Below are 21,999 nucleotides of genomic sequence, written 5' to 3' on the forward strand. Positions count from 1 at the left end.
ACATCATCATGGCTCATGGGAAAGCTGCTGGAGTGTGATGAACGTGCGCAAGGCCACGGTGCTGTCCCCGGAAGTTCTGGCGCCCCTGTCCTGTCCAACATCTCCGCTATCTTCGGTTCACTCTTATGCCGTCAACGCGCCGTTCAGCCGCAGTCAGCTTTCGTCAAGGTTTTAGAATTAGCCATATGGCGATCAGTCACAACTCCATACGCCTCGTCGATGAAGCGTGTTGGCTACCTGAATGCACATTCTACCGCTGCCGTTTGTTATACGAGGTTCTAATCGAGCGGCATTTTCTGACGGCTAGGCACATCTTCAAAGTACGCTGTGACACACTCACCACTCGCTCGTCCTCTTGTGCGGGAGGGCTTGGTCTTACGAACGCCGGCCGCTGTGACCGAGTGGTTGTAGGCGCTTCAGTCCGGAACCTCACTGCTGCTACGGTCGCAGGTTCGAATCCTGCCTCAGGCATGGATTTGTGTAATGTCATTAGGTTAGTTAGGTTTAAGTGGTTCTAAGTATAGGGGACTGATGACCTCAGATGTTAAGTCCCATAGTGCTCAGAGCCATTTGAACCATTTTTTCTTACGAACGTCCGCTATCGTGCTGCAGCACTTTACGTGGCCACGATGCATTAAATGGCGCAGTGTCGAGGCCTCCATTACGCACCATTTACTTGCCGTCCTTGTGCCAGTATCCCTCTCCCCGTCGGTCCCAGTGAGTAGCATCAGGCCCGCGTTTTGCACACATCGTGGCCTTTTTCGTGGAAACCAGTTATGCTCGGACCGATCTACCATGAACGCGCCTGTCGCGGGCGAATGATTTCTACCTCCTTTTCCTGCGTGGTGTCGCTTGTAACGTCGTAGAACGCAATTTCCCATTGTTGCTGTGGACTGCAATTTGGTGTCACGTTCATCACAGATTCTTTACGATGCATATCAGATCGACTTGGCATTATGCGACCTGTGGGAAGTGGTTCAAATGGCTCTGAGCACTATGGGACTTAACTTCTGAGGTCATCAGTCCCCTATAACTTAGAACTACTTAAATATAATTAACCTAAGAACTTCACACACATCCATGCCCGAGGCCGGATTCGAACCTGTGACCGTACCGGTCGCGCGGTTCCGGACTGTAGCGCCTAGAACAGCTCGCACATTCCGGCCGGCTCCTGTGGGAAGTATCCAACTAATCATCGGCTCCATGCCATGAGATTCGCGCACTCTCCCAGCTGCGCCGCCTGTCGTAGAGTCGACGATGATCATCACCGACTGAGCTGTATAGCCGTTTCGGATGTCTGGTTGTTAGGGGGTAAGTGGTAACGTATTTTCTACGAGTGCCGCTGCATGTTAGAGTGTTTTCTTTACCCAGCGGTGGAATATCTTCCTGCAGCAAAGTCTCGGGCGGTTCTCTGGATAAAGGGCCAGACTTCGGCATATCTGTATAGAGATGCTCATCACTCGTACGTTGATTTTTGGCAATACTTTCAGACTGCACATGCGCAGGTTGCACGCAGTTCCCGTTATCGTGCGTATGTTGCCAATTATCTGAACAGCGTTTCTGCCGCGCCTCCACAAAGTTGGTGTGTTCCCAGCGTGGCAGGTTCCCGCCGATTCGGAATGATACATGACATGCCTACAACTTCGATTCGGCCTGCCTGCCATCCTTTGTCACCTTGCGTGGGCTAGTTTTTAATTTGTTTTTCCTCTGTATAAATGTGTACAAAAAAATGAAACAAATAAGTAGGTAACATTAATATGAGAAATGTGAGGGTGAGCAAGGCGGCGGGAAGGGGGAGGCATCGTGATCAGGTCTCGGGACTCGAACCCTGCCCACTATGCTTCCTCCAACCTGTAGCTGACTGTAGCTGTAACAAACCGAAAAGAAAGAAAGAACAAGTGGGTAGCCTTCGAACTTCGTAAGACGAACGTGTATGGGCAGACAGTTCGAGTCCCGCTCAAACTTGTACTACAAGTCTAACTACTGTGATATTCAAAAACTATTCTTTCATTCAACACTACTAACGTCTCACCGCTACGCACGTTATCTGCCAAATGGGACCTACCTCTGTGTCTGCAGCTCGAAGGGTCGATGTGCAAAGTAGTTCCGGGTACGTTACCAGATCGCATGTACAAGGGATTCGCAAATCACAACAGGCATACATTTTCAAGAAAACCCTATGCGTTTCTTCATTTAATTGCCGATAGCTATAAATAAGTTTTTTCTAACAATTAACTTTAATTAAAAATAGTACGTAGTCAAATAACATGAAGTTCACTAAAACTTCATGCAAATAAGCGTGGTTCTTTTCATTATATTACCTCTCAAATGTGATATAATTAAACATGACCAGTGAAGAAAAAAATATAGAATACAAATAAGTTTGAATGGGAGTCGAACCGTCGCCTCATACACGGCCGTCTTAGGGAATTCGAACGCTAACCACAATTTTTTCTTTTTTTTTAGATCTAATTTTGTTCGTTGTTCGTCACATTTTTTCGGGGTGGACGTCCAATGACAACTGTTCAAATTCATCGTTGATCTATTCACTCAGTTATATAATAGTCGCGAAAAACTAGTCTTGCGATTTTCGCGGAATTGCCACAGTAGTGCATCTTACTACTTGCACATTATGTTGTTTTGGCGGCCCACTAAAGGCGTACTAAGTCTGTAGTAAATCTGTGATCCCAACGTCGTGGCCTCCCCTTTCGAGTCTACCAGTTATCTTCTGTGACTAGAAGTAGTACTTATTAACGAGTGAGGGCAAAAAATGTCTTACAAAATTGCTAATACGCAGTCACATACAAATGCAAATGTAATGCAAAGAGTTATCTTGTTACATTATGTTTGTAGTATTTACGCCATACAAGTGTTACTTCATTAACTCTTTTATCATCTTAAATACCAAAATTAAAAGTTGATGCTTTCTTCATTGGGAGCTTTTTTCTTTTTACACTTCGTACAGAAATACAGGACTACTAGATATCAAGATGAAGATTGTAGCTATTGAAATCATTGATGGTTAAGAGAGCCGGGCGCGCACAGTAAAAAACTCGTGAGTTGCGGCTAGGTGCCCCGAGGAAGCAGACGTATGGTGACAGCTTTAAGGTAGAAGTCGCGCTCGCTGCGCAGTTACCCTGATCGAATGAGAGAAGATATACAATGATTTCAGAATGGTTTTTGTTAGATAATGTTCAGAGTTAGGATTTATATGTCCAAGGTTTGACACATTAAGCGTTTTGTAAATTATTTTGTAAGAGTGATTCGCGCCACAAAGATATTGGAAATGGCAGTTTTTGTGTATGACTTAAAATTTTAATATATATATATATATATATATATATATATATATATATATATATATATATATATGGCAGTTTTTGTGTATGACTTAAAATTTTAATATATATATATATATATATATATATATATATATATATATATATAGAGAGAGAGAGAGAGAGAGAGAGAGAGAGAGAGAGAGAGAGAGAGAGATCAACATTGAATTTAAATCTATCAGACTGAATCATAATCCACATCCTTTGTTTGTATTGAATATGAAAGTGAGTAGTAAAGTAAAGTTACCCACCAATGAAAGAACGTAAAGAAAATGAGTATGCAATATATATGTGCAGTTCATGGTTTGAAATCGATTTTGGTGTAACTAAAGTTATCAGAGCAAAGTTATTTCAAATAAATAATTTTATGCCATTGCACAACTGGTATTATTCAAGTCAAGATATAACTTCATTAAGTAAACATCAGGGCCAGAAGTTAATTTTTCAGTACCATCTTAATGCCATTGCACAAACGGCATTATTCTCTTAAACTTGATTTCTGTGTCAAATACGTGTTGCATTTCTGGCAAAATGGAGGAGTGCAAGAAACAAGTTCACAGACACAGTCAGATGCAGGTTTGTTGAATAATTAATTAGGAACAATTTTATCTTTGACACTTTCACTAATTAAACAGGAAACAATTTGGTTAGATGCTTTCACTATAATTAAAGTTTCTTTCTTAACATACGTTAGCTTGAAACATGCATAATGTGCAATGTACTACATGTAATGCACAGCTATGATTACTAATCACCCACTATATGCTCTGTATGTCATAACACAACTTATTGTAATTATTAAATGCTCACTAATGTCACAAGCTGCTGGTTTATTTGTTGGCACCAAATCACAAAAAAACCTATGCAGGGAAGTAAATACAATATATGTGTATGGCTCACTCACTTAATTTTGCATGATATTAGGAAATTGTGAAAAGGAATAACTTGTAACGCTCAGTACACCTTTTATTAAGATATTTCTGCAGGAAATGGTCATATGGTCAAGGGGTATGTTGGAAATAAAGACGTGGTTAGATGGTCGTAGGTGACCAGAAATTTCTTTTAGATAAACAGTTTTTCTTAATTTGACATAGTTGTTCACATTTGCAACAGCTCATTTTTTATTCTATAGAAACTGATTCTGTTCAACTTTAACAATTTCCCGTTCTATTTTGTCTGCGTTATTGTGAAGTAGTGACCTTTGCGATGCATTACGCCAACAATTTGCCTGGAATGTGGTGGGGGCAGGGGTAGGGTATCAGTTAATAAGGGCCATGAAGCTCTAAAATGTTCTCTTGAAACTGTTGATGCAGATACAGAAACCAAGAACGGAGTTATACATAGAGACATGAAGGAACTCAAATTCTATGGTCGTTCTACTGATCTCTGGTAAAAAAAAAAATACATTGTTTAGCTTGATCAAAAACAGCACTCTCACTAAATTGTGGAAAACTAGAAGAAGCTCCACATGATGTGTACACTCACATCGTCACATGTGTACCTGATTAACAATGTGTTGTGACAACAGTGGAAATCGTAAAAATTTGGTGATGGAATACCTGGAGCAGATAGGTCAATGAAGTCACACATTCACAAAAGTATTTTGGACAGTGTGGGAATGATCTGTAACAATCTCTTTCCTCCTATGTCAATTTATTATGTCAAGATCTTCTAACTGCAACATACACCCTTATTACTGGTTTTAACACGTTCTAGTAATTTTCAGATATGATAATTAATTCACACGCAGTTTCGTCATGATGTATAAACTCCAGTTATATGTATGGTGAGCATCATGAGATAGTATACTAAGCGTCAAGCTATCACACAGGCTCGTTATCACATCTGAAGAGGGCAATAATATGTTAAAATCAGTAACGTGAATGTATGTAGTAATCAGCTGGTCTTAACATAATAAATTATTGTGTGAACGTTTGTAGTATCATGTGCTCCCATTTGACATTAACACAATTCTTACAAAAAGGATCTTTTCTGTGTCAGCATAAAAATTTCTGTAACGAGCGTTAGGAACCATCGCACAGTGACTGTAAAAGAAAGATAGGGTTCTGAATTTACAGGACTAAGTTAATGGATTCTCTGAACTGATTTCAACTGGACAACTTAAGGGGTGATGTAACGGAAAATGTAAACATTTATTTAAAAAATCATTACAGCCATATTGATTAATGTACAAAATTAAAATTTCGCACGTGTAAAGCAAAAGAGCTGTGTTTTGACGGAAAACATAATAAAATATGAAGGATTAATATTTTTCCAGAAATTTGAATTTTTAATTTTTTATTGTCTTTTGAAAAAGCCATAACTTAAATTCAAATCAAGCAATTAATCTGAAAATTTTATTGTAGTGTCCAGAGGTGGTTATAAGACCACTGAACTACAATTATTAATTTATGGTACAAATTGTATCATTAACAGAGTTTCTAATTATACGCATCCTAAATTTACTTTTTTTTAAATACAATCATCTAAAAATCAGAATGTAATTAGGGGAGCTCGTATTTTTTAGTTCCAGGGACACAGCAATACGTTGCGAACAGTTCCTGAAAATTTTTTAGCATTAGCGCATATACTTTTTTAAGAAAAGGCATCTAATAACGCAAAAAATGTAAAACAGGGAAAATGAGGTTCAAAGATTTTCTTCTCATACTTCCACGTGTAATAAGCTTACCTTAAATTTAAAATCCTCCATACTGATACTCCTCATCCTCTAGGTTTCTCTTCTCCCCTCTTCGAATCTGCATGGCCTGTATTTGCAGGTAAGACACTGATGTGTTCGCTTTCTTGACCCTGCTCTCGCGATGGTGTAAAATGCTTTTGTTGTAAACACACCCGGGTCTATACCAACACTCTTCAGCACTTCAATTCTATTTCCGTTATTGTAAAACAAAACTGCATCATAGACAACTATTTTGAATACTTCGAGTCCACAGAATGTCCTTCTTGAGCACCTAATCCAAATTAAATTACTGAGGCTTTCATTTGCATTTTGTGTCTTTCCGTGAAGACACTTCCTCAATAAATCAGGGTTTGCAAGAAACCTGAATGTGGGCTTAAATACATTCATAAAACATTCTGGTAATGAGTGTTTATGTAAATTTGTCTCATTTCTATTGCTGGACTTACACCAATTGTCTTTCGGACACAGATTGTGTACTGGTGTTTGGTCAGTGTATAGATAGTGGAAAAAAATTGCCCACACAGCACACCTCATTGCCTCTAAATTATGTGTGTTTTTCCTGATAGCTCTCCCATAAAGTAACTGAAGAGAATCAATTTCTTTCAGAGTAAGCACGCCTTTTCTTCCTAGTGGTTTTCCGTCCTCAAATACTTCACCTTACTTCTCTTTCACCAAGCGACGAAGTCTACCACCAAGCCTCTTTTGGATGTGACCAGCACATTCCACCTGTTCTGTTGCTGTATTGTACTGATTTTTATCTGTTACGGCTTTGAACGTAGAGGAGTCCGCATCACCAAGGAGTTCAGTATATCTAACACGACACAGGTCCTCAGATCTGGAGAACATCCTCACAACTGCACCAGCCTCCGTGTCCCCACCTGAGCCACTATAATTTTTAGAGCATGCTACTGCATGCTTTTCTTGCCACAGTTGCTCATTATCTTCATTGTTGGACATTTTCCTTGGTGCACACTGGTGGCACTATTTAGACATAATTTCTACATCTAAAATTTTACCTGAGACAATACCCATAGCAGGAGCAATTCCATACAGAGATGTGTGACCCGTTTTCATCCAAGTACCATCTACAGACACACACAGGTCAGTAACATTTGTAGGAGATTCACTGTCATGAATATCTAACCCAGGATTTATTTCTTTTTAGCTTATTTAAACCAATTCCTCCACTGCTTTCTTCATAGAAGCTATGGCTTTATCACGTGCAGCATCAGACATTTCTTTATTTATTTTTGGGACTTTGCACAAGGTGGAGGTACGTTCAGAAAACCACACAATAATTTACCTCGTTCCCTGCCCTCCAAGGCATCTCAGACCATATGCTAACTTAAAATTGCTTTCAGAGATATCAGTGTCAGTTTTTTGGAGGAGGAAAATGAAAATCCATAGCCACACGAATTACAAATTAATTTAAAATCACAAGCTATTCTCGCTCTTCTTTCGTCAACAACATCCATGCATTCTGCATTTTTACAGCTAACACATGAACATGAAAACTTTATCGCCTGGCAGAGAAACTCAAAATCAATAAGTCTGAATGCAGTGGAATCCATATCAACATCCTTTATGCACCTGTACAAGTTTCCTGTCCCAAGTTTCGATGCTGAAGCTGAGAGCTTATGGTCTTCATTTCAAACTGCTTCCTTTGTTGGTAAACCGATTTTCATGAAATCTCCGTTTCCTAAACACAGTTTTTCCACCACCCATTATGCATAGATCTTGACTTCCACGTAAAGGTTTGCGAATTCAACCTTCCACCTAATAATGTGTGTTAGTATGTGGGTTGGTGTTGGGTTGGTTTGTTTGGGGGAGGTCATCGGTCTCATCGTATTAGGGGAGGACGGGGAAGGAAGTAGACCGTGCTCTTTCAAAGGAACCATCCCGGAATTTGCCTGGAGTGATTTAGGGAAATCACGGAAAACCTAAATCAGGATGGCCGGATGCGGGACTGAACCGTCGTCCTCCCGAATGAAAGTCCAGTGTGCTAGCCACTGCGCCACATCGCTTGGTGTTAGTATTGTCAAAACATAAATTGGCCGAGCGGTTCTAGGCGCTTCAGTCTCGAACCGCGCGACCGCTACGGTCGCAGGTTCGAATCCTGCCTCGGGCATGGATGTGTATGATGTCCTTAGGTTAGTAGGGTTTAAGTAGTTCTAAGTTCTATGTGACTGATGACCTCAGATGTTAAGTCCCATAGTGCTCAGAGCCATTTGAACCATTTGAACTACAGAAATTCATCTCTATCTACTGGACCGAAAGCCACTTTACGGTGTGTAACGTAGGGTACGTTGCGTGGCATTGTCAATGCCCTTTTCCGCTTCCAGTCATGAATGGTTCGCTGGAATAATGAGCATTGGTAAGTCGACATATGAGCACTAATCTCTTTAATTTTGCCTTCACGATTTTTTTCGTGAGATACACGTAGGAGGAAGCAATACATTAGTTGACTCTGGTGGGATCGAGCGCTCTCGGAATTTTAAATGTAATCCACACAGAGCTGCAGGACGCCTCTTATGCAACCAGTGGAGCATCGCACGCTCATTAAACGAACCTGTAACGAAAATCACTGTTCTTCTTTGGATATTATCTATTTCCTCAATTAATCGTATCTGCTCCAGCAGTAATCAAGTATTGGTCGAACGAGATATTGTATCCTGCCTATTCGTCAAATGTAAGGTGTCTAGGAAACCTGCTCCTTGGATCACCAGTCAACAATTCAAGCAATTCGTGTTAATGAAGTTTATTACAAAAGGAAATGATTGCAATACTTAACTTCGTGAAATACAGATGCGTCGCAGGCAAAAGGTGACAGATAAAATCAGAAATCTCTTGAGTATAGACAATGCTGCATCGTAGAAGCGAAATGACTAGTGATGCTATTCGTGAACTCGCTGCTGTAGAACTCGGCGAACCAATCGGGTGCAGCGATTATGTTCTCTTCGAGTAGATGGCGCTGCACTCACGTTGTCGTCCTAGAGACGGGTGGGTCTGCGTGTAATTGGCTGACGTCTTATTCACTGCCATCTCTGCTCTGAAGTCCCCGACTGGCGTACGGGCGCTTGGCGCGAGGGTTGTGTAAGCTACCTCGTTTGTGGGTGGACTGCACTTCAAAAATGGTTCAAATGGCTCTAAGCACTATGGGACTTAACATCTGAGGTCATCAGTCCCCTAGACTTGGAACTACGTAAACCTAACCTAAGGACATCACACACATCCTTGCCCGAGGCAGGATTCGAACCTCCGATCGCAGCAGCCGCTTGGTTCCAGACTGAAGCGCCTAGAACCGCTCGGCTCCGACGGCCGGCTGACTGCGCTTCTTTATAATTCTTTCAGTGAATGTCCGTCTGGCAAATGCATTAGTTGCGATTAGTTTTATGTGTTGGTTCCACTTTAAATCGCTCCGTGAGCATACTACTACATATTTAAGGTTGTTACTGTTTCATGTATTCGTGCTGCAATTGTGTAATCAAACAACAAAAGAACGGGGAAAATTTAGAAGTGGTACCCGTTCTGTTCCTCTCTGAATACTATGTGCCCACAGGGGCAGTGAAGTTAAATGTAAGGGATTATGGGCTAGCATCATTTTCGTACAAAGTTAACATGGTGAAAGAACGAGTTGCAACATATGTAAAAATTAACGCAAAGTCAAAAATATCTATACAACCAGTTTTCGTGTGGATCAAAACCCAGAAGCATGTGCTGTAGAATATTTCACTTGTATTATAATGGTATTGTAATGGCCTACAGGTCCCCTCTAAGAAACTTTCAGCTGTTGTTGAGAAGTACGGATGCATTATTGAGGTAACTGTCAGAAATGAACAAACAGTATCTGTTGAGATTTGAATGTGGATTTCTTGAAAAATTCTGACTGCCCAAATTAACTGGAATCGTTATTTGGCTGTTTCAATCTGATTTCAGTGGCAAATTTTCCAACTTGCGTGCAGCAAGATAGCAAGACGCTGAATGATAACATTTTTGTAGACAGTGTTTAAGCTGAACCAATTAACAAGTACCCAATTATTAATGGACTGTCTGGTGACGATACACAACTAATGGAAATAACGTAGCAGCTTGCAGCTCTGAAGCATGTTCATACAAAGCAGTGAGACTTGCTAATGGGAAGAAATACAATATTTTAAGAATAAGTTGAAAGAGGTGATAAGGGATAAGGTGTATGAGGTGCATTCAAGTTCTAAGGCCTCCGATTTTTTTTCTCTGGACTGGAAAGAGATAGAAACATGCGCATTGTTTTAAAATGAGGCCGCGTTCATTGTCAATACGTCCCAGAGATGGCAGCACCGTACGGCAGATGGAATTTTACCGCCAGCGGCGAGAATGAGAACTGTTTTAAATACTTAAAATGGCGACGTTTTCCTTACTTGAACAGCGTGCAATCATTCGTTTTCTGAATTTTTCGTGGTGTGAAACCAATTGAAATTCATCGACAGTTGAAGGAGACATGTGGTGATGGAGTTATGGATGTGTCAAAAGTGCGTTTGTGGGTGCGACAGTTTAATGAAGGTAGAACATCATGTGACAACAAACCGAAACAACCTCGGGCTCGCACAAACCGGACTGACGACATGATCGAGAAAGTGGAGAGGATTGTTTTGGGGGATCGCCGAATGACTGTTGAACAGATCGCCTCCAGAGTTGGCATTTCTGTGGGTTCTGTGCACACAATCCTGCATGACGACCTGAAAATGCGAAAAGTGTCATCCAAGTGGGTGCCACGAATGCTGACGGACGACCACATGGCTGCCCGTGTGGCATGTTGCCAAGCAATGTTGACGCGCAACGACAGCATGAATGGGACTTTCTTTTCGTCGGTTGTGACAATGGTTGAGACGTGGATACCATTTTTCAATCCAGAAACAAAGCGCCAGTCAGCTCAATGGAAGCACAGAGATTCACCGCCACCAAAAAATTTCGGGTAACCGCCAGTGCTGAAAAAATTGTGTCCATGTTCTGGGACAGCGAGGGCGTAATCCTTACCCCTTGCGTTCCAAAGGGCACTACGGTAACAGGTGCATCCTACGAAAATGTTTTGAAGAACAAATTCCTTCCTGCACTGCAACAAAAACGTCCGGGAAGGGCTGCGCGTGTGCTGTTCCACCCGCACATCGAGCTAACGTTACGCAACAGTTTCTTCGTGATAACAACTTTGAAGTGATTCCTCATGCTCCCTACTCACCTGACCTGGCTCCTAGTGACTTTTCGCTTTTTCCAACAATGAAAGACACTCTCCGTGGCCGCACATTCACCAGCCGTGCTGCTATTGCCTCAGCGATTTTCCAGTGGTCAAAACAGACTCCTAAAGAAGCCTTCGCCGCTGCCATGGAATCATGGCGTCAGCGTTGTGAAAAATGTGTACGTCTGCAGGGCGATTACGTCGAGAAGTAAGGCCAGTTTCATCGATTTCGGGTGAGTAGTTAATTAGAAAAAAAATCGGAGGCCTTATAACTTGAATGCACCTCGTATATACAGGGAAGTATCCTAATGCGAATTTCAGTATATTCCATAGTACATTTGTGACAGTACTTGAAAAAAGCTTTCCTAAATAGTTATCCAGAAAGCTCACTAAAAAATAAGTAAGCTATATAAAACGAAAGGAATAAAATTTAATATGAGACGAAACGTATATAAAGGTCGAAGTAAGTCAGGATACATTACTTGTGTAGTACAAAAAATACTGCAATATTTTAAGAAGAGTGGTTACAATGTCTAGAAATGTGCATGTCCTGACAGTGATTAATATGCAGATAATGAGCGTAGAAATGTACGGGACACTGTGAATCGGGAGACTGTACAACCAGGTAGTGTACAACATATCATAACAATTAAACTAAATGACAACGTCGTGGCTAATAGTTCATAAGCTGCAATTACTGTTAACAGTCACTTTCTAAAAGTAGCAGCAAAAAAAAAAAATTAAAAAAAGAGTGAGGGGGACTCGACGGCTCAGTTGAAGAAGCAAGACAATGTATTCAAATTCTCATTCCACAAAACGTTTAGCAACTAGAAGTAGCACCAACATTCTTCACTGAAATAAATACAGATGATCGCTGATTTCGGAACCCATATTTGATTTTAGGGAGAGTTTCGGTCTCCAGAAACGTCGTAATACGCAAGCATTAAAGATTTTAAAAATTTCTACAACAGACCGACGACAGAGATAGAGGTATACAGATTTGTATATCTGTTCGACGACCCTTCTGGAAACCGGGAGTGACCTGCGCTTTTTTTTCCATCAACTAGGGACGCTTCGCTCCTCTAACGAACTGCAGAGTAAACGCAGGCCAAGACGCCAAAGAAACGTGAGGTTAAAACGAGAGCAAAGAGCCTACTAATTTTAAACTAGGTACAATTAATTTGTAGTGACATTGTACTAATACATTGTATAATAGCGGGAGGTCAAAATTCCGTATGCACAGCATAAGCGTCTCGGTATTTTGACAGTTCCTCTAGAAACGTTGATTCTGTATTTATGTACTTCTCGTCACAACCTCGAAACGTTGTTTTCTGCAACATACTTTTAATTAAATTTACGTACTGGATGCAGGCTCATCAACATGTGAGTTAACATGGACTCCACAATATTCACCTGAACAGTATAAACATTTATTTCGAGTGCACCGTACATGTTAAGGCCATTGTCTCGAGGTTCTTGTTACTGGCTCACTGCAGTGTGCGGAACCCTTTGTTTCCCTCTGTTCACCTCTCTTTTTGTCTTCCTTCTTTGTCTCACTCACGAAGAACTCTCGAACAATTTATAGCTGCACGATACAGTCGCGACGCAACTCTTCACCTCTCGCATGCGGTGCGCCGTGGATGATACCCAGAGATCTCGACTGCATTTTCCTTGAGTTTAATACCCCGCGACGCAGACAATCGAAGAAGGACTATTCGCGGGATGATTTACGTCGGAATGATTCCCACGTTTGTTGTGTACAGAGCCGATTGGCTAATTGCAGGCGGACGCGAGAGGTCGCAGCCGAGGGGCAAGATGCGGGCGCACACGGACTGTACCGTCCGCGGCGCTCACGAAACAACTCCTGTTACGAGAAATAAATAAACAAGAGTAATAACGCACTTGTCATAAATTAACACTCGCGAGGCTAAACTTCCTGCGGGACGGCGCTTTCCCGCCTTCTTCTGTTCTCATTTTCTCGCGGGGTATTCTGGGAGCCCGAGTGATAAATTACGAAAACAAGCGAGAATCGGACCGCGCGCGCTCCGAATTGAAATATGGCCGCCTGCCCTGCGCCTGCAGGACTTCAATAAATTGGAGGTGCCGCCCCGGCCGCTCGCCCGCTTCCACTTCGATAGCTTTTTAAAAGCTTTATTTCTTTTTTTTTCCTTCTTTGCTTCGCCCCTATTCGCTCGTCCTGTTCTCTGCGCTTCCCTTGTTCCTTTCTCCGCGCTTGCCTCTTTCCTCTCATTCCTACTTTGTATTCTCCACCTCAGAGCAAAACAATCCGAGCTGACACTCTGTAACTACACAGCAGTCCATTGTGCGTTGGTTAAATGTCTTCGTTTTTCCGCCCCGGGCCGCTGGCCGGCGAACTGTGAGAAGTTTTGCACTGTCATCGTCTGAGACCGCCGAGAGCATAACCCAAGTCGCCCGCTTCATCAGGCAGCACTGCACTAGACTACCTATTCGAACAACTGAATAAGTATCAGAAGCTATGCTGCAATGACAGGTTCCCAGATTAGCTAAGAACGTTTCATCACTTAGTGTTATACAATGCAGTTCACATGCTTGCACACTGAAATCATTAAATATAAATGTAATGCAGTGTTATTGGCTGTCAAGTCCACTAGAGATGTAGCTGCATTGTTACTTTGTACTTACTAGGCATCTTTCCTGTTTGAAGTATGAGTATTATTCACTGAGGTGAAAGAATCAAGAGTAGATGTCTATGTACAAAGAGAAGATGGCTCTGAGAACTATGGGACTTAACATCTATGGTCATCAGTCCCCTAGAACTTAGAACTACTGAAACCTAACTAACCTAAGGACATCACACAACACCCAGTCATCACGAGGCAGAGAAAATCCCTGACCCCGCCGGGAATCGAACCCCGGAACCCGGGCGTGGGAAGCGAGAACGGTGCCGCACGACCACGAGATGCGGACACAAAGAGAAGAGCCTAACTTTTTCATCTCGTATTACTTTTCACCCAGTGAGACTTCTGTAACGAATTTTTATCTATACCAAAAGTGACCAATAAATCATGAAACAAACAGCAAACAGCAGTTTCAGCCGTCTGACCATTATCAGTTTCATAAAAGTATTCACATCATCCTTTCAGGTGAAGTATAAAATCGTTATTGTCATCTGATAACTCGATGAATAACACACTGTGTCATATGGTAACATGCACAGTTTTTATAGATTGATGACGTAATTTATATTAGTATATGCTAACAGAGTATTATTCATAGTTTTATCACATGACGAAAACTATTTTAAATTTCGCCTAACATGATGCTGACCTGATAATGGTCAGTCGACTGAAACTGGCTGTGTAAATAAAGTATTTTACCAGCAGCTCAAGATAATAATAATACATTTTTCTAACAGCAGTTCATTCTTGCAAATTTATTAGTAACGGAAATACAGGCATCAACGTTTTTTAAATTTGCTACTTCCTTAAATTTTTTCCGCCAGAATAGCAGATCTCGATGACATGAATTCAGTGACCTTTTTTTTTATCTACCGAGGCATCAGGGGTAATAAGAATACATCGAGTACAGACCTTTTTGTACTGTTGTTGTTGTGGTTGTTGAATAGACCGACTACCCGGATGTGTATGTTACTCTCAAAGGAAAACTCGCGCCGTCGAGGCAATAGGAATGTAATGTTTACGCTACTCTCGACGGAAACCTGTGTCGTCGGGACAAGAGAAACATCGACAGTTGGTCCAATCAAGCGGGCTTGTGTATGTGTGTATGTGTGTGTGTGTGTGTGTGTGTGTGTGAAGTGCAACATAATGCTAATGATAGCAAATGCTACAGAGATAGAGGAAAAGAAATACACAGGTTGACGAACGAATCATCGTACTGTGGTATTATGATCATCATAAGATTATACACTGTGGAAAGATACGGTTTCTAACTTTAAACAATCACCCAGGAACTTATGATCAACCACAACACCGCTCCTACCATATCCAGTCAAAGAAAATCGATTAAAGTTTCATCCACCACTATCGTTCGATATGGATAACTCATGCTCGACTATTTCCACAGCAGGTATTTTTTATTACCTCGACTACGTAAGGGAGGTTTCAGAACAGTACTACTGTTGTTAAAATGGGTATCAGTGGACCACTTATTCATTTGATATTACTTTCATCATGGGTTTTATTTGAAAGCTGTTTAGATTTTTTCAAACAAAAATCTGAAGCATATGTCGCAAGAGGGCAGAAACAAATCAAAATAGATTTATAACACACGAAGAAAAGATTTTTTTACGGTTTATATAGAACTAATAGTAGATAATGCTAACAACTCAAGTAAGAGTTTGTTAATACTTGTTTGTGAGACAGCATAACAAGTGTAGACAAGCATGAAAGGATGACCTCATAACAGGTTCCCATGCTGAACGGCTGATACTAGAACACTGGTGATGAAAAATCACTTGAAATAATCTTACTGGCATTGTAATAGCTAGTAATTAATCTTACTAAAGCTATGGTGAGAAGATGGTATATTGATGAACAAATGGTCTGAGAGGAGGGTACGGTCATTGAGCTTTTTAGGTAAATGGACTTAAAGGAACAGTGTTTTTAGCGGTGGCTCGTCGTATTAGTTCATTCCATTGACGCCCGGGGTAATGAACAGAGAAATGAAGAACAAGTAGCGGATGTGTACGATGTCCTAAATAAACCTTAAGTGCATATTCGTTGTCACCCAGTAGGAGAATTTCCATTCAAGACAAACGGTCTATGTAAAGTAAACAAATAATTGTATGAAGGAGCCAAGAAACGAGTCAGCATCCTCCAGCAAACTGAGACCAGGCGAAAGTATTCAGCGCTATGTTATAAACACGAAATATAAAAAGTAATTTCTATTCACTTATCACAGGAACTCGAAAAATAGATTTAAAACACTGTATTAATTCATTCAACTTATAGTAGAATACGATTACTGACAAGGTTTTCACTAAAAAGGAATAAACGCGAATAAAGGTAATACATCAACAATCAGACAGTGTATACAAAAAGACCCAGTGGAAGAAGCGAAAATAGGGAAATAAATAGCGTATTATGATAAGGTGGCAGACACAAGAAGTACAGTTTATAAAAATAATATCCGATGTGAAATTCAGTTTCAGGATTAGGAGGGGAGAGTAGATACATATATGGAAAACAAATAATGACACGCAAATCAATATATGAAATCTGTAGAACATTAAAAGGAAGATAACTGCAGTTACTTATACATGATAATAAAAATTGCTGTTAATAATGAATTGAAAAATCGTCATTTTCTTAGTGGGAACTCTACCGTTTCTACGAACATTCAGTATTACTGTGGCTTCGTACCTCAACAAAAGAATAAAGTGGAACTAGATAAGCATTAACTATTAACACACACATCAAAAAAAAGTTTTTCATCACCTCGGTTCAAAGAGTTCCGGAATCTGTACAGAAAATTGGAATAAAGATCAACATAAACATCATTTCCGCCTTTTTTATTGCTCATGAAAACCACACATTGCATGTTGTACCTCCATACAGCGAGACCTTCAGAGGTGGTGGTCCAGATTGCTGTACACACCGGTATCTCTAATACCCAGTAGCACGTCCTCAGCATTCGTCGTGCCATACTATCCACAAGTTCATCAAGGCACTGTTGGTCCAGATTGTCCCACTCCTCAACGGTGATTCGGCGTAGAGCCCTCAGAATGGTTGGTGGGTCTCATCGCCCTTAAACAGCGCTTTTCAATCTATCCCAGGCATGTTCGATAGGGTTCATCTCTGGACAACATGTTGGCCACTCTAGTCGAGCGATGTCGTTATCCTGCAGGAAGTCGTTCACAAGATGTGCACGATGGGAGCGCAGTTGTCGTCCGTTAAGACGAATGCCTCCCCAGTATGCTGCCGACATGGTTGCACTATCAGTCGGAAGATGGCATTCACGTATCGTACAGCCGTTGCGGCGCCTTCCATGACCACCAGCGGCGTACGTCGGTCCCACATAATGCTAACCCAAAACAGCAGGGAACCTCCACCTTGCTGCACTCGCTGGACAGTGTGTCTAAGGCGTTCAGCCTGCCCGGGTTGCCTCCAAACACGTCTCCTACGATTGTTGTGGTTGGAGGCATATGCGACCCTCATCGGTGAAGAGAACGTGATGTCAGTCCTGAGCGGTCCATTCGGCATGTTCTTGGGCCCATCTGTACCGCACTGCATGGTGTCATGATTGCAAAGATGAGCGTCGCCGTGGACGTCGGGTAGTTGCGCATCGTACAGCGCACAATTTGAGTCTTAACACTACGTCATGTGGCTGCGCTAAAAGTATTATTCAATCTGGTGGCGTTGCTGTGAGGGTTCCTCCGAGCCAAACTCCGTAGGTAGTGGTCATCCACTGCAGTAGTAGCCCTTGGGCAGCCTGAGCGAGGCATGTCACCGACTGTTCCTGTCTCTCTGTATCTCCTCCATGTCATAACAACATCGCTTTGGTTTACTCCGAGACGCTTGGACACTTCCCTTGTTGAGAGCCCATCCTGGTACAAAGTAACAATGCGGACGCGATCGAACCGCGGTATTGACCGTCTAGGCATGGTTAAACTACAGACAACACGAGCCGTGTACCTCCTGTCTGGTGGAATGGCTGGAACTGATCGGCTGTCGGACCCCTCCGTCTAAGAGCCGCTGGTCGTGCATCGTTGTTTACATCTTTGGGCGGATTTAGTGACACCTCTGAACAGTCAAAGGGAATGTGTCTGTGATACAATATCCACAGTCAACGTCTATCTTCAGGAGATCTGGGAACTGGGGTGCGCAAAACATCTTTTGATGTGTGTATATTCGCTTACAAAAATGTGTAGAAACTGCAGCTAATAATTTACATAAGCGTTCATGCGTTTTTAAGATGTCAGAGCAGCTATTTGGAAGGAAAGAGCGAAGCGACATGAAACGTAGGACACCACCTTCAGGTGAAACCAGTTTTCCCTATCACTGTTCGCCAGTTTCTCCTGATGATGCTGTTCACCCAGTTGTATGGTATGACAAAGACACATAAGGAAAGAGTAACCTTTCGCCCTATAATTATCAATTTTTGTGCAACCATTTACTACCTGCCAAAATATTTATCATCTGTTCTTAATCCATATTTTGGCAAGGGCCGAAAACCATTCCCCCAATTCGATGACGGTGATGTTTGGTTTGTGGGGCGCTCAACTGCGCGATCATCACCGCCCGTACAAAGTCCCAATCTTCACAAAGTCCATTCTAGTCAGTTGCACGATTGATGATGAAATTATGAGGACAACATGAACACCCAGCCCCCAGGCACATAAAATCCCCAAGCCGGCAGAAAATCGAACCCGGGACTCCGTGATTCAGAGGCAGCAACGCTAGCCACTAGGCCACGAGCCGCGGCCCTCCAGTTCGGTGGATTTTATTCGATAGCAGAGGATTGGAGCCTTTGGGTTTACTTGTGAGTATTGACATGGTACCTCCGTTCACACGAGTCCCTCTGGAAGGATCCTTGTGTCTGATTCGTAAAAAAGCTGGATGAAGGATTGGTGAAACTATTTCGTCATGTGCGAAGTCTAGAAATTGTTATTTAATGCCAATATTTTTTAACAAAAAGACGGAGTGGCTGTGGGTAGTCCTTTATCATCCATAGTTGCCAATTCATTCACGGAGGACGTCGACGATAGGGCACTTAGGACTTCAGCTTTTCATCCATCGTGACGTGCTTCTGGGGATGTGCTGATCATACCTTCTTTGCCATACCTTATGGTCGTGATGCTCTCAACCGAGTTATTTTACCACTTCATCTGTTTTCATCACGGAAATTTACCACGGTGGTCGAAAGCGACGGGAAGCTTCGATGTTCACAAAAAAATATGAAGATACGCTGGGACATAGAGTCCACCCAAAGACGACACATACTGATCGGTATCTACACGTTAAGTGTTGCCATCCATCATACCAATACAACTGCGTCCTTAGACCTCTGACACACAGAATTTATGCTACTTCCGACGCGAAAAGTTGATCCGAGGAACTTGCACATTTGACGGCTGTGTTTAAGCAAAATGGATACTCTCAGATATAGATTCGTCTATGATATTTGGACAATCCCCGGAGGTGCATAAAGTGGAGCAGACCTGTGACCTTCATTCGCTGTACGGTGTAGATCGTATAAGACTGAAAGAAGTTAAATGACTTTTAACATTAAGAGTGTGTTCCGTTCACCTTCCAAGATAAGCCACTACTCAGATCTGTCAAAGATGATTTGTGACTTAGGAAGGCTGGCGTATACAGAATTCTGTTTCACTGGGGGAAGGCTTACATCGGCCGTTCGATTCGCACAGTTCAGGACAGATGCGTGAAACATTGCCGTCACATGAGGCACCTTTAATTTCGAGAAAGCACGCTTTATTCAGTTCTGTACAACAAAGGGAGTCATATCAACAATTGATGTGGTACATGAACAGGAGTCAGTACACATGGCAGAATACTCCAAATTTCTCAGTTCGCATACTGATGAAAATTTGAACTGGGAGAACATATCACTACACTGCTGAAATAATTAACCTCAGATACTTTTGCTCTTCACACAATTGCTGATCTTGGAAACAAACGACTCAGCCTCCTGACATATTTGGCATACTTTCGCACAATGATGCCTAATGGAATAACTTTTTGGGCCGACTCATCACTTAGAAAGTACTGACTGCACAGAAGCGAGCGGTATATACGGTGTTCTTCCACGGTCATCATGTAGGCTCCTCTTCAAGGAGTTGGGCGTTTTAACTGCCCAATAACAATACAAACGTTCACTAATAAACTTCTTTATAAATAAACCTTCACAGTTTGAGAAGAACAATGATATCCATACCAACAACACCTGAAGAACAAAAATATCTTTATTAGCTGATATTAAAACTGCCTGTGGCTCAGAAAGTAGTTCAATATGCAGCAACAAAAATTTTTGGTCTTTTCCCCAATAACAAAGTGTCTAACAGGTAGCAAAGCAGTTTTAAATCTAAAACAAAGTCTCTTCTTCTGTACCACTCCTTCTGTTCCATGGAATAATTTTCATCGATAAATGATTGGCTCAAAAATAAATAAATAAATAAATAAAATAAGAAGGGCTATCTCGTTTTTGGGTGTAGTTACATGCACAGGGCTAAAAAATAACACTTCCATTTATTTTAAAGCTAACTGCGTATAAATATTCTGCAAATTAACTCGTTCTAGGTCACTTCAATAAACTATCGTTCATGGGCATGTGCCCTATGGAACATGTAATCAACCAGTATGTTTCAAATAGTGTTATCTTACTCAGTTTATTCCTAGTGCGGAATGCTGTTCTGCAAAGAGATATTTAACAATGTAAAAGTCTTGTATTACACTCTTCATTCATTTCTCACTCCCATTCACTGCACACATTACACACACTATTACGCATTGTTACGTAAAACAACACTACACACACTACACGTAATAACTGGCCAGTTGCTCAGAAAACAGCCCCAATTTTATACAGAAAGTCTATAAAACATGTTACAGAAGATTCTTGGTCACTTGCTAACAAAACTGCGTTAAGTTTATACAAAAACGAATGCAAAACATCATGTTAGAAAAGATGATTGAGCGCTTGTTCACAAAATTATTTTAATTTTCTACAAAAATGAATGTATGGTGGGTTTTAGTGACTTTCCAGTCAACTTCATACACTTCTGAGGAAGACCAATCCACGGTTGATTACAAAAAACTTGATACCATGGGTCTGTGTCACAGTTCAGTGGTTTCTTCAAATAATGTTTATTCTTTTCGTTTGGAATACACCACAACTGCATCTCAGTATTATCACTCAGTCTTGGGCCCCTTTCTAACTCTTAGCTTCGTTTTCCTCTTTTTCCCTTTTTTTCCTTTTCCAGTTTCTTATGACTTGATGTAACAATTAAAGTGCGTTTGCCTTGACAAGGTACGACATCCTGACGTCAGTTTGGCACATATGGCGGGGTTTGCAATAGTACTCGCATTTCCGCTCTCGTTGGAAGACAAAAAAGATCTGCGAGTTTCTTTGCAGCAACCAATTATTATCAGTTTGCGGGCTCTCAAGCCTGAGAGAACTCAGAAACATTCACAGAGTTTACACAACGGGAACCGCGGCGCCATCACCGTCACAGGCATCAACACTATCTCTGACAACAAGACGTGCCGATGACAAAAGTCGTCCAAACAAAGGCGAATAATTAGTCATTAAATGCCAGTTCGTCAGTTACTATGACAGGCAGTTGTTACAGGCAGTGGTGATGGAGATGGGCGAAAGCTGAAGGCTTTACTCTGAACTGACTTGGGAAAAATAACGAGGTAATTTTAGATATTATAAACTCATGAATGATTTTTAATTATTACCTAAATATACGTACACCAGCACTGTAAATTTTAGGACGGCTGTTGCAAGCTTAGAGACTGAAGACGTCCATGTTGTTGTGTTGCTAGTACATACACCGGTGAGCCAACGCAATATGAGCACTGCCCATTGCGAGATTAAATGCCACCTGCTGATAGAGCAGCCTCGTGACATAGTAAGAAGAATATATATTTCATTGTTTGTTTAACTTGATTTGATTAGGGTAATCAGGCCCTCTCTTATATCGGGCCAGGGTTCCTCACGTACAGTTCCTTTCTTACATCATAGTTGCATAAGAAATAACAATTGTAATATGAAAAATAGTATTGAAATGA

The sequence above is a fragment of the Schistocerca cancellata genome, chromosome 1, assembly GCF_023864275.1.
Source record: "Schistocerca cancellata isolate TAMUIC-IGC-003103 chromosome 1, iqSchCanc2.1, whole genome shotgun sequence".
Lineage (NCBI taxonomy): Eukaryota > Metazoa > Arthropoda > Insecta > Orthoptera > Acrididae > Schistocerca > Schistocerca cancellata.